This window comes from Bubalus bubalis, chromosome 13 (genome assembly GCF_019923935.1).
Source record: "Bubalus bubalis isolate 160015118507 breed Murrah chromosome 13, NDDB_SH_1, whole genome shotgun sequence".
NCBI classification, from domain to species: Eukaryota; Metazoa; Chordata; class Mammalia; order Artiodactyla; family Bovidae; genus Bubalus; species Bubalus bubalis.
This window is the reverse complement of record NC_059169.1, coordinates 44,103,338-44,129,347: the sequence shown is the minus strand read 5'-3', so window position 1 is coordinate 44,129,347 and position 26,010 is coordinate 44,103,338.

Here is a 26,010-nt window from a genome sequence, read left to right as displayed (position 1 = left end):
TTTGAAACAATAATGTCTAAATCTTCCAGCTTGCAAATAATCAGTAAATAAAATAAATACATATACAGATATAAGAAGCTCAACAAACCTCAAATACAAGAAACATTAAAGAAAATAAATATACAACATAATAAAATTTCTTTAAACCAGTGGGAAAAAAAAATTAAAGGCAACCAGAGAACAAGTAACATGTTACATAAAGAGGAACAAAGATAAGGATGACAGCAGATATCTCATTGTAACCAAAGTACATGAAAATAGAACAGAGGAAGGAGGGAGACAGTGGAGAGAAATATTGGAAAATCTCTAAGTATGTGAGCATTAAAAACAACCAAAACACTTATATGAAGACATTTTAAAAAGAAATCAAAAATAAATCAACAGTATTTTCAAAATGAATGCATTTTCATACAACTGAATGAAATTTAAAAAAAAATATCAAAATTAATGCGGTGAGATGATATTGCTAAAATAGTACCTATGGGCAATTTTAGAGTACTAACTGCTTGTATTAGGAAAGAAAATATCTCATATCAGTAATCTGATTCCACTAGAAGAATCAATAATTTAAAATAAGCAAAATATATCTAAAATAAGCTGACAAAAATAAAGCTTAGAACAAAAATTTAAAACAGAAAAAGTAATGAAATCAATTCTGGTTATTTTAGAAGATCGATTAAATTGATAAGTCTTCAGGCAGATTGACCTTCAAAAGAAGAGAAAAGCCACAGATTACCAATATAAGAAATGAGAGAGCTGATCCACATATTAAAAGGGTAATAAGAAATTATCATCTACAACTCTACGAACTTAAATGAAAAGGACAAATCTTTGAAAAACACTCACTGCCAAAGCTCCTTCAAGAAGAAATATGTTGCCTAAATGGTCCTTTAACTATTAAAGAATTTGATATGTAGTTAAAATCCTTCCCACATGAATGTTAAGGAAATATTTAAGAACAGAAATTTACACCAGTAAATTCTACTAAGCATTTAAGAAAAAATATACTATCAATTCTACAAAAACTACTCCCATACATGACTAGAAGGAATGTAAAATTATATAACCACTGTGAAACAGTTGGATAGCTTCTTAAAAATTGACATACAATTCAGCCTTTCCATTCCTAGCCATTTCTCTTTACTCAAAAGAAAAGAAAGCAATTTGTTTAAACACAGACTGGTCACAGATGTTTATAGCAACTTTGCAATGGGCAAAAACTGGAAACAACCCAAATCTTAAATGGATAAACAAATTTGGTTATATCTCACAAAAGAATACTATTTAGCCATTAAATGAACTATTGATAAATCCTCATACATGAATGAATCTCAAAATAACTACATAAAAGAAATGAGACAAATAAATGGTGCATACTGTATAATTCCATTTATATAAAATTATATAAATGCAAAATAATCCATTTTGACAGAAAGCCTACCAGTGAATGTGTGGGAAATGGGAATGGGATAAGGTAGGGATGGATGGGAGTGAAACAAAAAGCAAAGGTGGGGGAAGTTAAAAAAAGGCAAAAGAAAATTGGAATAGTTATGAAAATTTAAAAAAAATCAGATTTACATGGCAGAATTTATGAATTCCCTGGGTCACCATCCTTAAACCAGATCCTCAAGCTCATATTCAACATAGGATTAACATTTATTTAAAGTGTACTTTATGTAAATGTCATTGTTTTTAAGTTTGCTAAAGATCAACGGTATTGGATTAAAAGAACTTGTGGCAGAAGAGATAAAAGATATAAGTTGATATTGACAGGTAAAGATGTGTAAAAATGCATAAGTGTACCTCAGTATTAGAGCATGACTTAAATGAATGCATTTATGATAATGGCCTTGAGTCATAAGAGCAGGTCTATTCTTATAAAGCATTTAGATTGACATCTATGTTTTGGGGATTGAACTAATTATTCCCTGTACATTGTCTCATTTGATACACACAGGAAACCTATGAATTAGCTGAAAATTAATGAATTAAGCTGCATGTTTAAGACAACATAGTTCTAAATTGCAGAGAGATTTGAACCCAGTTTGTTATGAATGCAGAGGCATCTACTAACCACACTATTCTACTACCTTTCAGATTAAATGCAGTTACTGTCTTGTATTCACCTTAAATAAATATACAAAACAAAAATATTTAGAGAATCAATTACTTTTCTTTTAAGAAACATAAAAATAATGACTCAAAACTGTGGCTGTGTGTCAGTGTTTCTGAAAATAAAATGAGATAATTATTATCATAGAGAAATGGAATAAAAGCAGATGAAAAACAACAGTTCAGTCATAATGATTTCATTAGGACAAATCTGTGGAGAGATGAAAGGAGCAGATCACTAACAGATTGCTAGTGAAATGGAGAGTGTGTTGAAGTCGTCGAATGTGATAACACTTACAGAAATGAAAGTTGAAATGCTTTAAAGGAATGAAAAAAAAAAAAAAAAACGAAAGCAATATTTCCTATCTGTCTTAGGCAGCACATCAGCAAAAGGAAAAATGCATATTTTGTTAGTTCAGCCAAGTCATTGATGTCTTTTGAGTGCTGAATCTAATGAGGCAAGTATGGTAAAAGCATAATGTGCTTTGTTGGGTTCAGATTATTGTGCACAATTAAATTGTGTCTCTCAAAAGCAGGCTTATTTAAAGGGACACTCCTTTATTAGAATAAAATAATAAAATTGAACTTATCAAAGTAATGAAAATGGAGTATTAAAATTGCTCACTCTCAGCTTTTCCTAAAGACTTATTGTAGGTTCTTAGAAGTAAGAAAATAACAACAAAACAAAGCAAAAAAACTCTTAAAACATTTATTTCACCTCTGCTTTTTGTAATACCAAATTTATATATATTTTGAGGATTATTCTCAGTTACTTCACAACAATAAAAATGCAGCTTCTGCATTTGAAAACTTCTGCAAGTGGGAACATAGTCTTTCTACTCCCTACTAATCATTCCTTATAAAAAGCACTAGAATATGTCATAGTTAAGTGGATGCAGATAAATTATTGCAAAAAAAAAACACAAAACATAATTTTGACACATACATACACTTCTGAAATATAAACTAGATTTTAGTTACATTGTAAGAAAATTGTTATTATAATATTTATTAATAGTATATTTTCTCAATAATTAGCCCCTTTTCACCTTTATAACTGAAGTTACTGGCACAAGCTAGGCATTTAATGAGCATTCAGTTTGTAATATTGGATCTATAAAATACAGGAACTCTTAAAAATTTGGAAGAGTATAAATTTAAAAAATTAAATTATTCATTGCACACAGTACTATCATTCACACACAACCTTGTTATTATATTGGTCTATATCTTTCACACTATGTGAAAGATTGAAATATTGTTATACTACAAATAGTTTATATTTTGCCTCTATTGATCATACAGATTTAAAAACATTTTTCCCTATCATTAAAATTTATTTGAATAAAAGATGGTAACTGACCTATGCGTCATAGCCAAATTTCCCTATTAGAAATATAATCTTATTACATGTAGTTGCTTACTGCCCTGTGTAATCCTAAATCATTTTTAAAATAAAACTTAAGAATTTGAATTTCTTTAGAATTATTGATAAAAAATTATTTCTTCAGTACTCCTAAAATTTTTGGTTAAATCAATTCAGTCTCTCAGGAAATGTTTCTATCCTTGAAATTTCTTGCTCACTGAAAAGTTACCAAATCTCTAAGGGTAGTAAATCTATCTAATTAATTTATTTTAAATGGAAATAACAAAACAAGGAAGCTTCTCCTTCGTATTGTCATTTTGATTAATCTCAATGACATTTTGAAAAATCTTTAAATTTCTGTTAAAATCTTTTCATGTTATGCTTTTAATGAAATTTGACCTTTTTTGTAAGAAACTTCTCCCTCCGAGTTCTTTTTCACTTTTAGTTGTAACAAAAGACTGTGATCTAATTCATGATATTTATCGTGTGTGTGTGTGTGTGTGTGTGTGTGTGTGTGCGTGCGCGTGCGCGCGCACGCCCTCAGTCCTGTCCAACTCTTTGCAACCTCAAGGACTGTAGCCCACCAGGCTCCTCTGCCCGTGGGATTTCCCAGGCAAAAATATTGGGGTGGGTTGTCATTTCCTCTTTGAGGGGGACTTTCTGATCTAGGGATCAAACCCACGTCTGCATTGGCAGCCCGATTCTTTACCCCTGAACCACCATTGACACAATCATTGCCATCATTAGTGACATGAACGAATTAGACCTTCAAAAATATTTTTTTCCTAAGATCATTGAATAAAGTAAGGTATTTTCAGTTCAGTTCAGTTTAGTCACTCAGTCGTGTCCAACTCTGTCACCCCATGGACTGCAGCACACCAGGCCTCCCTGTCCATCACCAACTCCCGGAGTACACTCAAACTCATGTCCATTGAATCAGTGATGCCATTCAACCATCTCATCCTCTGTCGTCCCCTTCTCCTCCCGCCTTCAATCTTTCCCAGTATCAGGGTCTTTTCAAATGAGTTAGTTCTTCGCATCAGGTGGCCAAAGTATTGGAGTTTCAGCTTCAGCATCAGTCCTTCCAATGAACACCCAAGACTGATCTCCTTTAGGATGGACTGATTGGATCTCCTTGCAGTCCAAGGGACTCTCAAGAGTCATCTCCACACCACAGTTCAAAAGCATCAACTCTTTGGCGCTCAGCTTTCTTTATAGCCCAAGTTTCACACATGACTATTGGAAAAACCATAGCTTTGACTAGACAGACTTTTGGCAAAATAATGTCTCTGCTATATAATATGCAGGTTGTATAATATGCATTAGGAAGTATAATATGACCTGTATAATATGCAGATCTAGGTTGGTCATAAATTTTCTCCCAAAGAGCAAGCATCTTTTAATTTCATGGCTGCAGTCACCATGTGCAGTGATTTTGGAGCCCCCCAAAATATATGGCTATAATTGAACCACACTTCTATGAGTAATTATATGATGAAGAATAACTGAAAAGATTTCTCTCTTTTCTATTCATTTTGTAAATCCTTTTTCAAATAATCCATTTCAGAAGACACAACACAGGAGCTCACAAAGGGCTAACTTTTCCCCTTTATATTGTTCTTTCACGTGCAGACAGCTGTTAAGGAAAAAAAAATTAAAAAGGAAAGAAAATGTATAGTGCATGATGCTCCTGATGCTTGTTAGTTTTGATGCACAAAAAATAAAAGTTATTGTTAATTATGAACAGGTCACATTTAGGCTGATACCAATCATGTTCTGAAATATACTATCATCATCATACCACGCCATTGTATTTTAGAGCTTACAGACCACTGTATACATACACAAGTCTGGGAACATCCTGACTCCCAGTTTGTGAAGAAATTTCAGGGAAAATTTCAGTGAAAACAATAGTCTTGTTGAGAAAAAGGACCTGGAGAGATTAGGTAAACTCATTAGTGTTATATTTCTGATCACAGAGCAGACTTAGCTCCAGATCCCAAATCTTCAGATTCTGAGATTCATGCTTTTGCCATTATTTTACAATTATTTGGATAACAAAAATAATTATCACAATCAGAAATACCTTCATTTTATATATATATATTTATGGATACACACACACACACATATATATATATCTACACACACACTTTTTATTTTTTTATTTGTTGCAAGTTTATGTTGCAGTGAAACATGTGCCTACAACAACTTCTGTGTACAACATTAATCTCTTTTTCTTTTAAAGTTCATACTTCCTAATCATTGTACTAAATCATGATCTTATTGAAACTTACTCAAAACCAAATTGCCATGAGAGTTTTAACTCAATCTCCCCTCTTTTTTTTTGGTAATGTTCTCTCACCTACCCCTTTGTTTTCTCTTCACTGTTTAGTTCTTTTCTTTCCTCCTTTTCCCAAATCCAATACTAATCACTTTTTTTTGTTGCTGTTGTTTGTTTGTTTACATTTTGGGGACAAGGCAAATAATTGTGTTAGAAGAGTCTAAGAGCAACCCTATTTAATCTGAAGAATAGTCTCCAGTTCTTGACCCAGTCAATAAAATTGAGTATCAAATAGGAAAAAAAGTGTGACTGACTCTTCGCATCCCGATGAACTGTAGCCCCGCAAGCTCCTCTGTATGTGGAATTTTCCAGGCAACAATACTGGCGTGGGTGGCCATTTCCTACTCAAGGGTATCTTCCCAAGCCAGGAATCGAACCTGCATCTCCTGCATCTCCTGTGTCTCCTGCATTGGCAGGTGGATTCTTTACCACTGTGCCCCGTGGGAAGCCCCTTTAAGATAAAGTTTCCAGAGTAACTGCCCTTTGTCAGCATTAAGTAACATCCAACTCTTAGGCATTCAATGTACAGATTCAAGTATCCTGTAAAAGTTGAAGAGAAAAAAGTAAAATTACACACCTTTAACATACAAAATCTAAAATTCAGAGAATATACATATAATGCTGTACTACACACACATACATACACACACACACACACACACACATTTTAATTAATAGTACTTTTGTACTTCAACTCTCACATCTGCACTGTTTTGCCTCTACTGTGATTCCTATATCTGACATCAAACGGTGTTTGTAATGCATCATCTTTATGGGTTTACTATATTCTTTTAAATGGTTTAAATTTCTACCTATATACACACAGAATCTTTCCCTCTGCTGTGAATGAGAGTTTTTGCCAACCTTTTAAGACATGTGTTTCACTCAAGTTAGTGAAGGCAGAAGTACATTGAGTTGTGTTTAGCTATTAAGGTGATTTGATATCCCCAAAGGCAGTCAGCACTTTATTTATGACTCTATTCTAAGCTCCTAATATAGTGCTCAAATGAAAGCTTTCTCTTTCTTGAATGAATAATCTTTAAGTTCATGATTCATGCCTTTATTCTATAATTAATTAAAACTTATCTCTGTAAATTAGAAAACTCCTGAGATATATTGACATTATTTTTAAAGGTATATGATGAAAAGTGAAAACAGTTATAGTTTATGCATTTTTACAGCTATTCTCAAAGCCACAACATTTAACTTTTATCATTTTCATAAATAGCCACAGGTCATTCAGTAATTTTAGAAATTAATATGAATTAGAAATAAAGGCAACTCTTATTTTAAAGTACAAAAGCATCTCTTCAGATCACAAAAAAATCTAAAAATCATAAAAAATAAAAGAAGCTGGTGTTTTTTCCTACATAATACATAAAAGCAGTAAATCAAATTTCCAATAAATTGTCACAATATAAAAATTTGGATTCAAATAGCAATTGTTTATATAGTTATTGTTTAGAATCCTTTTATTTGGATTTCTTTATTTAAAATTTTACTGCCTGCCTACTGAAATATATAGCAGCATTCAAGCAGAAAGAAGATGTTGTGAATTACTTGTTTAAAAATTTGCTACGAATAGTTTCCAGCCTAATTTTTGGCACTGATTGTAAGAGTAACACAGGAGATACCAACTTACTTGGGGTTTCACTTGTTACTCACAAAATGAGCTTCTTCTCCATTGAACCAGGAATATGCCAAAACACAAGAACTGTCCCATTATTAGAAGGCACCACATAGTCAGATGGTAAATAATCTGTCTGCATTGCAAGAGACCTGGGGTCGATCACTGGGTCGGGAAGATCCGTTGGAGGAGGGCATGGCTACCCACTCCAGTATTCTGGAGAATGCCCTTGGACAGAGGAGCCTGGCGGGCTGCAGTCCATGGGGCCACAAAGAGTAGGACATGACTGAGCGACTAACCACAGCACATACATATGTGTCACCAGGCAAAAATGTATCCTTGCTTCCCTAATCATTCTCTTTCCTCAGTGCAAATTTAGATTTACTTAAGGTTTTCTTCTCAGGACCCATTCTGTTACTATATCACTAGCTTCAAGAAATTCACTCAACTTGCCTTGCATACAGTAGCATGAATATTCATGACAATAAATGCTTCTTGTATGCAGTTTATACTCTGCCAGTAATTTCTTCTCTTTTGATATTCTCATAGAATACTGTTTTGTTTTGCATTGATTCTGTTTCTCCTGTTGCAGACAACTTATTCCTTTATATCCTTTTGTTTGTTTGCTCTTTATCTTTTCGGTCTCAAGAAGACTGGAGCTTAGTGATTTTAGTAGCCCTGAATTTCACCATTCTATGAAGATTCGATTTCCTGAAAATATGATATTACTGGAAAAAGATGATACTGAAATACCAATGAATCTATTATAGTTAATACTTTTTTGTAACTGGGATTATTGCTACCTACCATTTCCTAGTTGTCTTTTCTTCTTCTCTTTCTCTCCCTCCCTCCCTCTCTCTCTTTGATTCTTTCTGCTTTATCATATGTCAATTATTATAGTGACATGTGAACAGCATAAATCTAGAGGTATGCAGAATTTATTGGCTGTTAAACTTAAAATGTTAAAAGACAGAACTCTGATAATAATCAATTTCAGAGAATTATGCTTGCTATCATTTCTCACATAAATGGAATACATGTGAGTTTGAATCTTAGTAAAACACAAAATTATTCTTGGTGTACCTTGCAATAATGTCATGTTATTATATTTATTCCTTAATTAGCACATAAGAATGATAATACATGAAGTTAAAAAATAACAATGTATCATGAATGTTATTGCTTTCTCCTAAAAAATAAGTTGAATAAATTAATAACATGTTAGGGACATTTTATGCTTATGCATTAGATCTAATTGCATTAATGATTCTTTTCTATATCTTTTGCATGATTTGTCTTATCTATAGTTTTTAAAAGCAAAACAAAATTGTAACATTGCCATGTTATTAACAAGGTCAAATACATAATTAACATTTGTATAATATATATCACTGTGTAATGAAGTTGTGTTAACACCACTTAAAAAGGATATAGACTGGATGGACTTGAAGTTGACAGATGGGAGCACAGAATTTAAAAGCTTACAATTTGCAAATGAAAGATTTTGCAAAATGCCAATCTGATGTTTGCTCCATAATATAAGAGCAGATACTGCAATTAAGTGCATATACAAGGAATCAATTATTCTAATCATCAGTTTCCAAGCATTTATGTAGAAATGGCATTTTATAAATGAGAAGATTTAATTTCCACCGTTTGTTGTTTGGAAGTTACTTTCACATTTCACAAGGACTTCCTGACTCTTCCAACCCAGCATAGGTATTCTCTATAAATTAATATAAATATTAATTAAATTTAAAAATTCATTTTTATAAGAAAACAATAGAGAAAATATCTAATACTTTTTAGCTCTAAGTTTTAAATCTACGGATTACTGAGCAGATCAAATTTACAAGTGGAAGAAAACATAATAAATTTAAACAAGGAAATAGGAAGGAATTAATATACTGTCCAATAATTATGTACCATTATTTTTTTGCCTAAAATATGTGTCCAGAGAATATTTATTCCTCATTTTATATTCCCTTCCTTAGTGAATGACAGATATTTGCTTTATTTAATTTTTATTTTTTCAATTTATTTTTATTTTTGGCTGCACTGAGTGTTGCTACACACAGGCTTTCTCTAGTTGCAGACAGCGGGGTTACTCTCTAGTTGTGGTGTGTGGGCTTATTGTGGTTTCTCTCTTGGAGCACAGGCTCTAGGAGCCAGGGCTTCAGTAACTGTGGCGTGTGGGCTTAATTGCCCTGCAGCATGTGGGAACTTTCGGACCGGAGATTGAACTGGTATCCGCTGCACTGCAAAGTAGATTCTTAATCTCTGGACCACCAGGGAAGACCACATGTTTGTATTTTATAATTGGTTACTTTTTCTACTTCATCTGCACCCTAGGTGCAAGCCTTTCCACCCAATTACCCAGTACTTTTGAGTCTTTCTCTTGCCTATTTTTCTACAGTCACTTTCCAAATAATCCCATATAATTTACCACGACTTCACACCTGTATTAATGAGAAAATTTGTTTTATTTATCATCAAATTTCCTATAATCTAGTTCTTTGACTCCTAGAAAATACCTAGAGATATTTTCTATCTTGCAAAATTCTTAAACATCTTTCACTGGTTTGTAATTAGATGCACTTAGAAGAAATCTCGGCTCATCACATTGTCCATTCCCCTGCTTTCCAGGGTCTTCTCCTGTCTCAACGGCTCAGGCCACCCCGCTGACAAACACCATTTTTCATAGCTGCCCTCAGAGCTGTAATTAAAGTAGAGACATCTTACTTTTAAGAATAACTGAATAAATGATAGTGGCTGAAAAGAAATGAATTAATCATTCAAAAATATTATCTCCCTAGTTTATTTAAGGTGTTAGGTCAAAAATATAGGAGACAAAAATCCTTCTGAGGTAATAGTTGCCAATTTTTAAGTACTTACCTTCTGACAGACCTATTCTTACAGTAGTATACATTCAGTATTGTATTATATCTTAAGATTTTTTGCTTCTAAAAATATTTATCAATTCAGAAAAATGTAAAAGTAAACATTGGAATTTTATTTACCTTTATTGTGGTAAAACATTTAACCTATGTTAAATACTCTTAAAAATTTTAAGAGTACATTTTTGTTGACTATAGATACAATGCTGTACCTCAGATTTCTTGACTTTAGCCAAAACCTTATGTCTATTGATTAATAACTCTCCAGCCTCTGGTAAACTCCATTTTAATCCTCTATTTTATGAATTTGGCCATTTTAGATATCTCATATAAGTGAAATTATGTAGTGTCTGCCTTTGGTTTATATCAGTAGAGTACCCTCAATGCCCACCCATATTATTGACATATTGCAGAATTTCATTTTTATTAAGGCTGAACAGTATTCTCTTACATGCACATAGTACATTTTCTTTAGCCATCTGTCAGTGAACATTTATATTATTCCATTTCTTAACTACTGTGAAGAGTGCTGTAGAAAATGGGAGTGTTAATATTTTTTTGAGATTCTGATTTTGGATCTCTTGAATCCACACACAGAGGTGGAATTAGTGGATAATATGGTAATTCCATTTTAGATTTTCTGAAGAATCTCCATAGTGTTTTCCATAGTGTTGGTACCATTTTATATTCCCCCCCCCCACAGTGTGCAAGGGATGTGATTTCCAACAATTTAAAAAGAGTTGTAATTAATCTGCTTTCACAAATGAAATACTGAATATTGAAGATTCTATATAATTTTACGCTATTCAACTAAAACAGGGCACGACCCATGCTTTGAACCACTTGCAGTTTGTGCATACAAAAGCCAGAGATGTCTTCTAGCCTGTTGTCTGGCCCAGGGTTGCTGCTCAACAAAGGGTTTTGAATGTATGATTGAGAGAAGACAAATCACTCCGTGGCCTCCCTGAAGCTTCTCTCTTCAAGGAGTTTAAAACCTATCTAATAAGTGAGGAATGACACAGAAACTGGATACTTAGCATTTCATTTTGCAAAAACAACAGTAGTGAGATTAGATTCGTAGATGAGAGAGAGAAGGAGAGAAATTTCTGCCCTTGTGGAGCTTACAATGGCACCCCACTCCAGTACTCTTGCCTGGAAAATCCCATGGACGGAGGAGCCTGGTAGGCTGCAGTCCATGGGGTCGCTGAGAGTTGGACACGACTGAGCGACTTCACTTTCACTTTTCACTTTCATGCATTGGAGGAGGAAATGGCAACCCACTCCAGTGTTCTTACCTGGAGAATCCCAGGGACGGCGGAGCCTGGTGGGCTGCCGTCTATGGGGTCGCACAGAGTTGCACACAACTGATGCGACTTAGCAGCAGCAGCAGCAGCAGCAGCAGGAGCTTACAATCTGGAAAAAAATAGAGAAAATAACTAAACTATATAAAATATTAGAAAGTGATGTTTATAATATTGTTGTTGTTCAGTTGCTAAGTTGTGTCCAACTTTTTGCAACTCTATGGACTGCAGCATGTGGGGCTTCCCTGTCTTTCACTATTTGTAGGAATTTGCTCAAATTCATGTCCATTGAGTTAGTGATGCTATCTAACCATCTCTTCCTATGCCGCATTCTCCTTTTGCCTTCAATCTTTCACATCATCAGAGTCAGCACTTCTCATCAGGTGACCAAGTTTTGGAGCTTCAGTTTTAGTATCAGTCCTTCCAATGAATATTCAGGGTTGATTTCCTTTAGGATTGACTGGTTTGATCTCCTTGCTATCCAAGGGACTCTCAAGAGTCTTCAGTGCTCTGCCTTCTTTATGGTCCCACTATCACATCCGCACATGACTATTAGAAAAAACATAGCTTTGACCATACAAACCTTTGCCAAAAAAGTGATATCTTTGCTTTTAAACGTGCTGTCTAGGTTTGTCATAGTTTTCCTTCCAAAGAGCAAGTGTCTTTAAATTTCATGGCTACAGTCACAGTCCTCAGTGATTTTGGAGCCCAATAAAAGAAAATCTGTCACTGCTTCCACTTATTCCCCTTCTATTTGATTAAAGTGATTAGACTGGATGCCATGATCTTAGTTTTTTAAATGTTTATAATATAATCAAAAAGCAGGGTTAGGGAAAGTAGAGTAATAAAAGCCATAAGCAGCAACTACTATAGAAACCAATGCTTTTTAACTCCAATTTTCTAAAGGAAATAATGAAAAGGAAGCTTAATTTTTCTGGCTTAAATTTTTTAGAAACACATATGAAAATAAATTTATTTTAAAATACCCTATGTATTTTTAAGTTATCTATGTATACTTCTTGGGCCATTTTTGATTATTTTATTTTTGTCCTAAATATGCAATCTATTTCACAGATTATTAAAACCTCATATTGAACATATTCAGTTTCTGATTCTGAGTTTGTACATAACTTCCATTTTGCTAAGAATTTCTTCTAAAAAACAATATATTAATCATGCAAGAACTATTTAGGATTTAAAGCCCTACACATTTTCAGGGTAGTGAAACATAAAAATAAAAAGATCCAGTTTCAGATATTTCTTCTCCCTTAAACAGTTTGCTATCACATTTATTTAGTGGCCAGAAGATAGAAAATGTGACCTTACAGTATACGGAACATTTGGAACTTGTGATTTCAGGGGATGAATAAGTCCAAAATTCTATCTCCTTGAAATTTGTTTCCAGAATGTTAACTGCAAAGGAAGTTATATATAGCAGTAAATGCATGCTTAATTTGTGCAGAAATCATGGTGTGATGAATACAATTAAGAGCCTCAGAGGGAATAATTATATTACTGCATAAAGCTGGTGGTTCTCAAATTGCTCGGTGCCTGGACTTTAAATTGGCCTGATTTCCTGTTGTGAAAGTCATCCATCGCAGCAACACAACTGCAGCAGGAATGGCGGAGTTTCAAAGTCACACCGAAAGCATATTCTTTCTGATCAATTGCCATATCTTCTTGTTTAAAGGCAAAACATTGGCAACATGTTATCCAAAGTTGATTAAACTGATAAATTAAAATGCATTAGTCCCAGTACATTGTTATGTCTGTTATCCAGAAAAGAATGTAACAAAATTGACTAAACTGCTTGTATTAGCAGCTTTTTAAGCATCTACATGTGCAATCTAACTACACGTGTAAGAGTTTGAACTGAACTGTTTAAAGTTTATAACAGTCTCATTTCACGATCTGTGGATTACCAGTGCTTTGAAATAAATAGATGATAGTTTAAAACTCATAGGAATCAGTTATTATAAAATCTGAATATAACTGTTTAGTCCTGTATGAAAACTCTACATTATATTAGATTTACCCATTGCTAATGTTATCAAATAACTGATTAGTTTTATGGAACTGCAGAAGCATTATATGATCTCGAATAATTTTGTATCTTATTAAATAGAGAAGAATTAACTTTTATAGTACTAAAAATTTTAGTTGCTTTATATGAAGTTGTTTATATTAGTTCTTAAAATTAGCAACTTCTCATCTATGATAACCAAACAATAAGGAAAAGGCCTGCCAAATATGAAACTTAATCATTTAACCAGAGATGAGTTTGGAACCTCTGTCCTGAAGACGTTTAAGTAAAGCTAATAAGTAGTGGGTGATGGCAAGAGGTTAAAGAAGTAAGAGAAGCATATTCAGCCCAAAGAAACAACAGCTAAAGAAGTGAGAAAAAACACGGAAAACCCTCAGAAAATTTCTAGTTCATGGATATCATTATTCCCACAAGCCCATGATAGGCATTGCTAACCAAACATCCACAATTTGCCTGTTTGTTCCACAAAGTGCTGAGCTCAGAATCACTCATCTCCTGGCCCTTACAGTCACTATACTCCTACCAGAACTAATGAGGAGCTGCTGCTGCTGCGAAGTCGCTTCAGCCGTGTCCGACTCTGTGCGACCCCATTGATGGCAGCCCACCAGGCTCCCCCATCCCTGGGATTCTCCAGGCAAGAACACTGGAGTGGGTTCCCATTTCCTTCTCCAATGCATGAAAGTGAAAAGTGAAAGAGAAGTCGCTTAGTCTGTACAAGTCTTTGCGACCCTGTGGACTGCAGCACGCCAGGCCTCCCTGTCCATCACCAATTCCTGGAGTTCACTCAAACTCATGTCCATTGAGTCGGTGATGCCATCCAACCATCTCATCCTCTGTCATCCCCTTCTCCTCCTGTCTTCAAGTTTTCCCAGCATCAGTGTCTTTTCCAATGAGTTAATTCTTTGCATCAGGTGGCCAAAGTATTGGAGTTTGAACTTCAGCATCAGTCCTTCCAATGAATATTCAGGACTAATTTCCTTTAGGATAGGCTGGTTGGATCTCCTTGCAGTCCAAGGCACTCTCAAGAGTCTGCTCCAACACCACAGTTCAAAAGCATCAGTTCCTCAGGGTTCAGCTTTCTTTATAATCCAACTTTTTCATCCATCCATGACTACTGGAAAAACCATAGCTTTGACTGGATGGACCTTTGTTGGCAAAGTAATATCTCTGCTTTTTAATATTCTGTCTAGGTTGGTCATAGTTTTTCTTCCAAGGAGCAAGTGTCTCTTAATTTCATGGCTGCAGTCACCACCTAGAGAAGTCTGTAATTCACCAAACATCAACTGTAACACTACAATTAGAAACCCATGCTTCACTGTTAGCACATGGCTGATTCTCTTGACAGTGCTAAGATATTTTTGTCAATAAGTAAAGTTATTCATTGTGAATATGTTTTTCTACCTCTTTTCTCATGTATCTCTTCACCTCTATAGAGTAAAAAAAAATTAAGGTAAAATAACTGTTAATCTGTTACTAACAGATTATAATTTTTAATTTATTTTTTAAATAATTAATTTTTTTTAAATTTACTTATTTATAGCTGCACTGTGCATGGGCTTTCTCTACTTGTGGTGAGCAGAGGTTATTCTCTAGCTGTGGTATGCAGGCTTCTCACTGTGGCTTCTTTTCTTGTTGCAGAACACAGGCTCTAGGACATGCAGGGTCAGTAGTCGTGGCACACAGGCTTAGTTGCCCTGTGACATGTGGAATCTTCCTGAACCAGAAATTGAACCCATGTACCCTGCATTGGCAGGTGGATTCTTAACCACTGGACAACCAGGGAAATCACATTAACCATAACTTAAATCCCTCATGACTTATTCCTTTTTTTTTTTTCATTTGTTCTTTTATTTCTCCATTCAACAAACCTTTTTTGTAAATGTCAGTATACACAACTCTTGATGCTGGGGAAGTTACAGGATTACTTCAATCTTGTTTTAACACAATCAGGAGAAAAACACAATTATAAGCCCTATCTTTATCATGCATCTAACAGATTTGGTTTGTATGCAAAGTACAGAGATAATGCAGTTGGAAAATTTAGAGCAATTCCTACTCAGTGAAAAGCATGGAGTTCAGTATATGAGTAGCTACAAGACTGTGGATTCAAGTAATCTAATTTGGGCTCTCTTCAGTGACTTCAAAAACCACAGAGAGTTTGCAAGTAAAACTGCCGATTTAACAGAAAGTAAGCTATTCAGGAATGTTTAACATGCTAAATAATGTTTTATTTCTTTTTCAGAGGTATTTAAGTTCTGCCTCATTTTCATCTTCTGTATAAGCATACACATATAATCTATTGATATAATCTTGAAGTGAAAACACCACAGACATTTATTTATTTGAGGGGTGGGGGAGAAAGATTCATTTCAGTTGTACAATTTAGTGTTTGTCGTTCAGTCACTCAGTCATGCCTGACTGTGACCAGGGACTGCAGCACACCAGGCTTCCCCTGTCCTTCTCTAACTCCCAGAGTTTGCTCAAACTCATGTCCATTGAGTTGGCGATGCCAAACAACCATGTCATTCTCTGTTGCCCACTTCTCCTCCTGCCCTCAATCTTTCCCAGCATCAGGGTCTTTTCCAAACAGTCGTCTCTTCACATGAGGTGGCCAAAGTATTGGAACTTCATCTTCAGCATCAAACTTTCAGTGAGTATTCAGAGTTGATTTCCTTTAGGATTGACTGATTTGCTGACCAAGAGATTCTCAAGAGTCTTCTCCAGCAACACAGTTCAAAAGCATCATTTCTTCAGTGCTCAGCCTTTTTTATGGACAGCTCTCACATCTGTACATGACTACTGGAAAAAACATAGCTTTGACTCTATGGACCTGTGTTGGCAAAGTGATGTCTCTGCTTTTTAATATGCCATCTAGGTTTGTCATAACTTTTCTTCCAAGGAGACAGCCTCTTTTAATTGCATGGCTGCAATCACCGTTTGCAGTTATTTTGTACTCACACTAGATTTTCAAGTGTATCTTATCACCAGTGTCACATGTTTCCAAAATTGCCTTCTAGATTTAGCAACATATCTACTGACCAAGAAATTAAATAGTTTAAATGGGGACAGACCTTGGACCTGGTCTCACTGATATTATTTATCGAAACACATAAATTAAAAACCAAGTAAAATATAAGAAAAATATAAAGCTCAGCCAGCACATATTTGATTTGATAAGAAAAAATATGATATTCACCACAAATAATTTTGTTTGCTTTACTTTGAAATTATAAATTTACCATTAGAAACTGGTATTAGTATTTTTAATTATCAGGATGTTTGCATATTGAAAGAAAATCATTCTGTTCGATATAAATATATAAGTAAACAAACAAACAAAAGCAGATATAGAATGAAGCAAATCCATAGTTGTATTTGGAAGCATGATTTTTCTTTTATCCATAGTTGTATTTGGAAGCATGTTAGTACTGGGCTGTTGTTCTTCATAAAATGGTAGAAAAATATAAGTGGTATATATTTGTGGTTATATCAAAATATAGCAAACTTCTGGACAGAAAAAGCACATTTTAAGTTTTAAATTAACTAGGCAACTTCTTAAAGCTATAAACATAATAGGTCACCAACTAGGATTATTAGATTAAACTGTATCTTTTAATATACAACTTCTTGAAATTAAAATACTGAAATGCCAGGTACAGCTTATTAGGAAATTTGATCCTAAGCTTTCATTACCAAGTACTGTGCTTTATTTTAAAAATACAGGGTTATTCACTGAAAGACACAATGTTATAATAATCAATCTCAGATTTCTAGATTTATATACAAATATTCCTATAGTATATTATGATGTAACTTCTGCACAGAAATATATAATTAGTTGATATACAGGGATATGTATTACAAATATTTATTTATTTTTATATACACGTCATCCTTTTCCAAACAGAAATACTCTTCTGAAGAATAAAGATTATAAGATCATTTCAAATAAACAAGTGCATTATTCTTGTCTGGTGTCAATATTAACTCTTATCTTGTCCATTTAATCTCTGATTTATTCAATGTTTTCCAATGGATAAATGTTATTATCTATGGTAACTATTTTACATTAGAAGGAAATACTAGAATTTGAAAGCCTGTAATTCCTACCTCTTTCTACAAATACAGACATCCAAAGACCAGAGGTTTCCAGTTATGAGCTCTTTATCCGCTGGAAGTTATACTGAACACATGATCATATATAACCATTACCACCTCCAAAAATGCAAATATAATATATATTATTATAATCCTTATAATGGGTAAATGTCTTTATGGATGTCATCACTGACAATGATTACTATTGCATTCAAAGTATAGTCTGTTTGTGTTTGTCAATTAATTTTTTTAATTGCAAATATTCATTTGTATACTATATACAGCATATAGAAAAGAAGACTATTTTCCCCCTACAAAGCTCTGCTTGCCCTCATTCTTTCTGGATTGCATTTAGAAGACCCAGATGCTGAGCTGAGAAAATTTTCTTTCCAGCAATAGCATCTGGGTCCTTGGCAGCCTCCTCTTGCTCTCGCGTTGGCTACACTGTAGTTGTCTTCAGGCTGTAAAATGGTTAGGATGCTGATGTGATACCTTATTTACTTGGATGCTGTGCCTTTTAACTTTCTTATGTTATCCCACATGGCTATTTTTCACACTTATAATCTTCTATGAATAAAACTTTCTGGGACTCTCACTACTTATTTGCTGAAACTATTATCTGCCTAAGGTGTACCAGCCAGATGATGGCACAAATATAATACTTCTTTTATTGTAGTTTTTAAAAATATTCTCATTTGTCTTGTTCTTTGGCTTTCTCTCTATATAAATATATGTAATTTGACTTTTAATCTTTCCTCTAGTGAATTGTATATAATAATAGTGATAATGATATTGATAACAATAATAACTGTAATTTATAAACCAGGCACTATACTAAGTTCTCATATTTAATTTTATTTAAGTTTCACGACGTTATATCATATCTATTGCATTCTTTCTTCACTTGAAATTTGGGGAAAATTTTTTTAAGATCTGTAAAATTTGATCAGGAGACCCTTCAGGAAGAAAGATGGCCATTATCACAGACAACATTATAGAAATTGGCCCCAGAGCTGGAGTTCAGTGACTTTCAAATGTTTTCAATATGACAATTACACTGGTCACAGTTTGATGCCAGCCTACCTTTCTCACCTTACTGCCAACCCTCCCCTGTGCCCTCAGCTTTAGTCTCATGAGAACAATCATACCGAAGCTTTTCAGCTGCCGTCATACTAATTGGCATGCCCCTATTCACTCTCTCAGATTGCATTTCTCTAAAAGCCAGCTCTCTCCCAAACCTCAGATAAAGCAGAAGGTTTGCTGCATATGAGGAAGGTGTGGAAGAAGCCTCTTTTGGACAGGCTTAAGATGGGATAATAACAGTAATAATACAGCCAGATAGTCACTGAGCATTTGCTGCCTGCCAAACATTCTTCAGTGAACTTTACATGTATTAACTTATCCATCCTTACAGCACCCTATAGGATGGGGATTATTATTTTATAAATAAGCAGAAAGATATGCAGAATAGTTGTGTCAATGCCAAGGATACACAGCTAGTGAACCCAGTCACGAGACATCCACAGCCCACTCTCTTAACACCCATACTGTTTGACTTCTCTCTCCTTTTGAGCTCCCCAGGAGAAGCACTTAAACTACTCACTGTAGGTAATGCAGAGTTGTTTTATTTGTGTTTTTGCTTCACTAATTCACTGCAGAAAATCTGTGGGATTTGTTCCACATACTTTATATTTTAAAACATCACAGTTTCTCTAGCAGAGTATTTTGAACATTGTCAGATGGTGGAAAATGCACCCAAAAAAAGTCTTTCTTCTTCCCCCTATGTACACATACGTATATGTATATGTGTACATATACACCTATATGTATGTATACAGGCATATGTGTAAACACGTACATACCTATACATTTCAAGTATATCCATTATTTTGTTTTCTGATATATATATAAATATAGGTAAGTAGATACAGAGATAATAGGTAAATAGACTTGATTGATAAACAGATAGATAAAAAGGGGAATAAAAAGGAGAAAGAATTTCACTACTATTTGGTAAATATTTATATACCTGTTTTTTTGTAGAAGCTACTGAATGTCATTTATGCTACTGCATTCCAGATAAAAGATTTTATATATGTGTTGGGAGCAACATCTATTTGTAAATAATGTTTTCCAGAGAGCATTTTAAATGGCATCTCCATATGCAGCAAATAAATAAGAAGAAAAATTATGTTAAACTAAAAGTAGAGAGAAATGAAAACAGAAAGCACTCTGCCACTAATAAACATGATTTAAAAGAAGAAAAGTGTCAGGTAAGCTCACATCAACACTTGACCCTGTTTGCTAACTGCAAGATGACATTCCTACCAGAGAGAATCCAAGACAGAGAGTGTGGAAATGGAAATAACAATGAAGTAAATATCTGTTAGAAGTAAAACAATTATACACAAAAAAATTTTCACATAATGATTAGAAAAGGGGACCATAAAACTGAATATCCCTTAGTAAAAACTGAGTTTTTAAAATAGGTGGTAGAAATAATCAAAAGACAGAGAAATGATGAACATTAAGCAGACTTTTTAATGTGAAGGAGAAGCAAGAATTCTATCTCCATTCGGTGTATATTTATATGTTAAGTTAAGCATATATAGTTAAGCATTAATGGCATGGTGGTGTTATGGAAATACAAACATGTTCAAATGACCAGAGCAACTACTTTGAACACATGACCAAGAACTAAGAAGAGGAAAAGTTTCTTGTGACACCTGCAAAATGTTTAAATTATATATGAATTATATGGCAAAAACTATTAAATATTATTTATGCCATTCAATTGGTGATGGACAGGGAGGCCGGGCGTGCTGCAGTTCATGGGGTTGCAAAGAGTTGAACACGACTGAGCGACTGCACTGAATTGAACTGAACTGATGCCATTCAACTCCAGATAAAATATTATTTTGCTATGCCAATAATTTTGTTTCCTAAAAAATTGGCCAAATTAACCTTTCCTTTCTAAATATTAACAGAAGTGAGTATTTTTCTTCTTTGATAGACACTGCTGAATAATTGCCTCAATTATCCACTTAATTTTGAATAGCTTTCATAGTCATTTCATGGGTTGCCTTAAATCTCAAAGTGAATACCAGTGACAACTGGAAAACCATATTTAAAGAATTTGACACAGAACTACCACCTTCAATTTTCAAAGAGCCCATACAAGTTTAAAATGAAAAGATGATGGAATCAACACAAAATCAACCAAGGAAAGGAGTATGTATTTCACAAAAAATAATAAATTTATGAGAACTATTTTTATTGATATGGTGGGTATGTGTATGAAATTTATAAATATATAAAATATATATATGCATATTCTATTTATTGCACTCTTACTAGGAGTAGCAAAACAATGAAAATACCCAAAGAATCCATCAAGAGATACATAGATGCATAATTAAGTCCTCACATTTTATACATTTTATACAATGGAATACACTGCAAAAATTAGAAAGAACAAGTGCTGATATGGAAAATATCTGCAAAAGTATTAAGTAAATATTTCAAGGACTTAAGAAGTATCTCTGTTGTGCTCAATTTTGTGTTTAGAAAAAACACAGATGAAACACACACCTATTCATAATATTTGTGTTAGGGTACATAAATTTGCTTTCCTAGAAGAAATCACAATACTATGATCTGTGATGTAAATACAGACTCCGTTAAATTATACATTTTTCCCAGAAAGAATATTGCAAAACGATCAGATCTTGAAAAAAAGGAATTCTGAAAACTTTGAGTCATCATATATCAAAAAGTCCTGGTTCTTTCAACATCAAGTTATGTGTCAACTAATTTGTGTTTATTTGGCATTGTAAATAAAAAGATAGCTAGCAATTGGTCTAGACTGAATGTTTATATACCTCTGAAATTCATATGTTAAAACCTAATCCCCAGTGTGATGGTATTAAGAGAAGGAGCCTTTGGGAACTGATTACATCATGAGCCCAGAACACCCATGAATGAGGTTATCACCCTTACAAAAGAGTCTACAGAGTAATATTTTACTCTTTGTGCATGAAGAAGTCTATCTATGAACCAGTAAGCAAGGCCTCACTGGACACCACATCGGTCAACAACTTGAAATTTACTTCTCATTCTCTAGAATAGTAAGAAATACATTTTTATTGTTTATAAGCCATTTATGGTGCTTTGTTATAGCAGCTAGAAGAGGGTTCCAGAAAAACATCTATTTCTGCTTTATTGACTATGCCAAAGCCTTTGACTGTGTGGATCACAATACACTGTGGAAAACTTTGAAAGAGATGGGAATACCAGACCACCTGACCTGCCTATTGAGAAATTTGTATTCAGGTCAGGAAGCAACAGTTAGAACTGGACATGGAACAACAGACTGGTTCCAAATAGGAAAAGGAGTATGTCAAGGCTGTATATTGTCACCCTGCTTATTTAACTTCTATGCAGAGTACATCATGAGAAACGCTGGACCGGAAGAAACACAAGATGGAATCAAGATTGCCTGGAGAAATATCAATAACCTCAGATATGCAGATGACACCACCCTTATGGCAGAAAGTGAAGAGGAACTAAAAAGTCTCTTGATGAAAGTGAAAGTGGAGAGTGAAAAAGTTGGCTTAAAGCTCAACATTCAGAAAATGAAGATCATGGCATCCGGTCCCATCACATCATGGGAAATAGATGGGGAAACAGTTAAAACAGTGTCAGACTTTATTTTTTGGGGCTCCAAAATCACGGCAGATGGTGACTGCAGCCATGAAATTAAAAGACGCTTACTCCTTGGAAGGAAAGTTATGACCAACCTAGATAGCACATTCAAAAGCAGAGACATTACTTTGCCAACAAAGGTCTGTCTAGTCAAGGCTATGGTTTTTCCAGTGGTCATGTATGGATGTGAGAGTTGGACTGTGAAGAAGGCTGAGTGCCAAAGAATTGATGCTTTTGAACTGTGGTGTTGGAGAAGACTCTTGAGAGTCCCTTGGACTGAAAGGAGATCCAACCAGTCCATCCTGAAGGAGATCAGCCCTGGGATTTCTTTGGAAGGAATGATGCTAAAGCTGAGACTCCAGTACTTTGGCCACCTTATGCGAAGAGTTGACTCATTGGAAAAGACTCTGATGCTAGGAGGGATTGGGGGCAGGAGGAGAAGGGGACGACAGAGGATGAGATGGCTGGATGGCATCACTGACTTGATGGACGTGAGTCTGAGTGAACTCCGGGAGTTGGTGATGGACAGGGAAGCCTGGCGTGCTGCGATTCATGGGGTCGCAAAGAGTCAGACACGACTGAGCGACTGAACTGAACTGAACTGAAGAGTCTAAGACAACAGTACAAAAGAATATATGATCTCCAGGTCCAGGCAGATCTCTAAACTGGGGGCTTAGGTACACAAGCAAATTTGTCATCAACTACTTAGAGCCTTTGTGTAAGAAGCAATGTCTATAGGACTCAGTTTATTTGCATTTTCGTTGTGAATGATGTTAATTAAACTAATTGGCAAGTTCTCATTGTAATCATTGTGAGCTGCCTTAGTGAAACCACAGATTCTTTACAGATAAGAAGGATTTACACCACCTTTGAGAGTAGATAGGATGCAGATAGATAGAGATGAGAAAGACAAGTTAGTGTATGAAAAGAAATTTTTACACATTTCAGAGTTGGTATTTTGAGGGCATATATCAGGAGTAGAGTTTGTTGCTTATAAAATAGGCTTGAGAGAATGTTAAAACGGTGAAATGAAGGTAGATTAGGAAGGATCTGGAATCCAACTTGACCATATTATAGAACTTTTGAAATGAAAGAAACTGTAGAGATTATTGAATTTAACCCTTCATTAGTGCACAAGTAAAGAGAGGTTAGATAATACACAGATTGGCACATTACAAATATTTTATAATCTAAGAATATATCTCCACAAGTGCCAAAGCTGTCTTACTCAGCAATATATTTCTAGTCCATCATTAGTATACTGGTTGTACAAAAAGCCCACTCTAGCTATCTGAATTAATTGCTTCATGCAAATGTTTATTGAGCATCTACTATGTGCCAGGCACTGTTCTAGGAGCTGGGGATCATATTAGTACTATAAGCAAAGTAGACAAAGCCTGTGTCTCACTGAGTTTATATTTTAGTAAAAAGGATAAGAAAATAAAAGAAGTTCAATCAAGATGCTTGGAAAGAGCTTGGGGGAAAATTAAAGCAGAGTGAGAGAGAAAGTTGTTGCAGATGGACTCCATTTTTCATTAAGTGGGCAAGGGAATCCTCAATAATAAAGCTCATTATATTAAAACAATTGAAGGAAGTAAAAATACCTGAAGTACGAATGGTCAAGGAAGAAGAAATTGCAAAAGCTGTTGTTATTCAGTCACTAAGTTGTATCTGTTAGGTCCGATTCTATACAACCCTATGGACTGCAACTTCCCTGTATTTCACTATTCTCCAGAGTATGATCAGACTCATGTCCATTGAGTTGGTGATGCTATCCAACTATCTCATCCTCTGCTGCCCCCTTCTTCTCTTGCCCTCAATCTTTCCCAACATCAAGGTCATTTCAAATGAGTCCGCTTTTTGCATCAGGTGGCCAAATTATTGGAGCTTCAGCTTCAGATCAGTCCTAACAGTGAATATTTGGGCTTGATTTCATTTAGGATTGACTGGTTTGATCTCCTTAATGTCCAAGGGAGTCTCAAGAGTCTTCTCCAGCAACACAATTTGAAAGCATCAGTTCTCAGTGCTTAGCCTTCTTTACAGTCCAACTCTCACATCCATACATGACCATTGGAAAAACTGAAGTTTTGCCTATACAGACCTTTGCAAAAGCTGAAGCTGGAGTATATTTGGCATGTTCAGGAAACAGTAAGGACGCTAGTGTGACTGGAGCTGAGTAAATGAAATGGACAAGAATAAAATGAATGTTTACAGAATTACTGAGGGCCCAGATTAGGTACCTGAGAGACCACTATAAAATGTTAACTTTTGAATTATTTATCCAAGGTCCTATAATTAGTTAATGTGTGTATGTGTGTGTGCTAAGTGGCTTCAGTCATGTCTGACTTTGTGCGACCCTATGGTCTGTAGCCTGCCAGGCTCCTCTATCAATGGAATTTTTCAGGCAAGAATACTGGAATGGGTTGCCATTTCCTACTCCAGGGGATCTTCCTGATCCAGGGACTGAACCCACATCTCCTGTGTCTCCTGCATTGTCTGGCAGTTTCTTTACTACTAGCACCATCTGGGAATTAGTTAATGGAATAACAAAACTAGCACATTCGGTTTTCTCTGAGTTATCTTTACATTTAAATAACAAATAAACATAACATGATGAAAACAACGTTTTAGAAAGGTTTGTTTGTCAGATTCTTGAAAGGTTTTGGAAATGTTGCTAATTATGATGAGGCTCATATCTCAGGTATTTTCTTTCTCCTTTCAAGAATAAAGTCATTTTTTTACCCATCTCTTGCCTTGGACCCCTACCAGTCTTTTCCTAAAACAATCTCAGTTTGGGTCTCTTCCTGGCATGACTTAATTTCTTAACACTCATTCCCTAAATTCAAGAGAAATGGAATTGCTTCAAAGAAACATAAATAAATGTCCTGTATAGAATATTAATACTGTGGGCTTTGTTTAACTATAAAAATACTAATAAATTGAAACACAAGATTAAAAAAGCAAACCTTAATGTAAGTTGTGATCTTTGGAGAAGAAAGACAAGAAACAATGCAAAAGTTATGTCTAGATTTTTATTCAGCAGAGCATTGAATCTTCTTGATTCCATTCTTCCTATAAATACAGAATCCAAGAATACTAAATCCATTATTTAAAATGGTGTAGTATTTGCATGTACCATACACACATTATCCTGTATAGTTTGTTGCATCTAGATTACTTATACTATAAAAACTAGCACATCCATATATAATAACTAATAATGTAATAACCCTTATGTAATAATTAATATACCCTTATGGCAGAAAGAAGAACTAAAGAGGCTCTTGAGGAAAATGAAAGAAGAGAGTGAAAAAGTTGGCTTAAAACTCAACATTCAGAAAGCTAAAGTCATGGCTGGTCCCATTACTTCATGACAAATAGATGGGGAAACAATGGAAACAGTGACAGACTTTATTTTGGGGGGGGTTCCAAATTTACTGCAAATGGTGACTGCCACCATGAAATTAAAAGACAATTGCTTCTTGGAAGAAAAACTATGACCAACCTAGACATCACA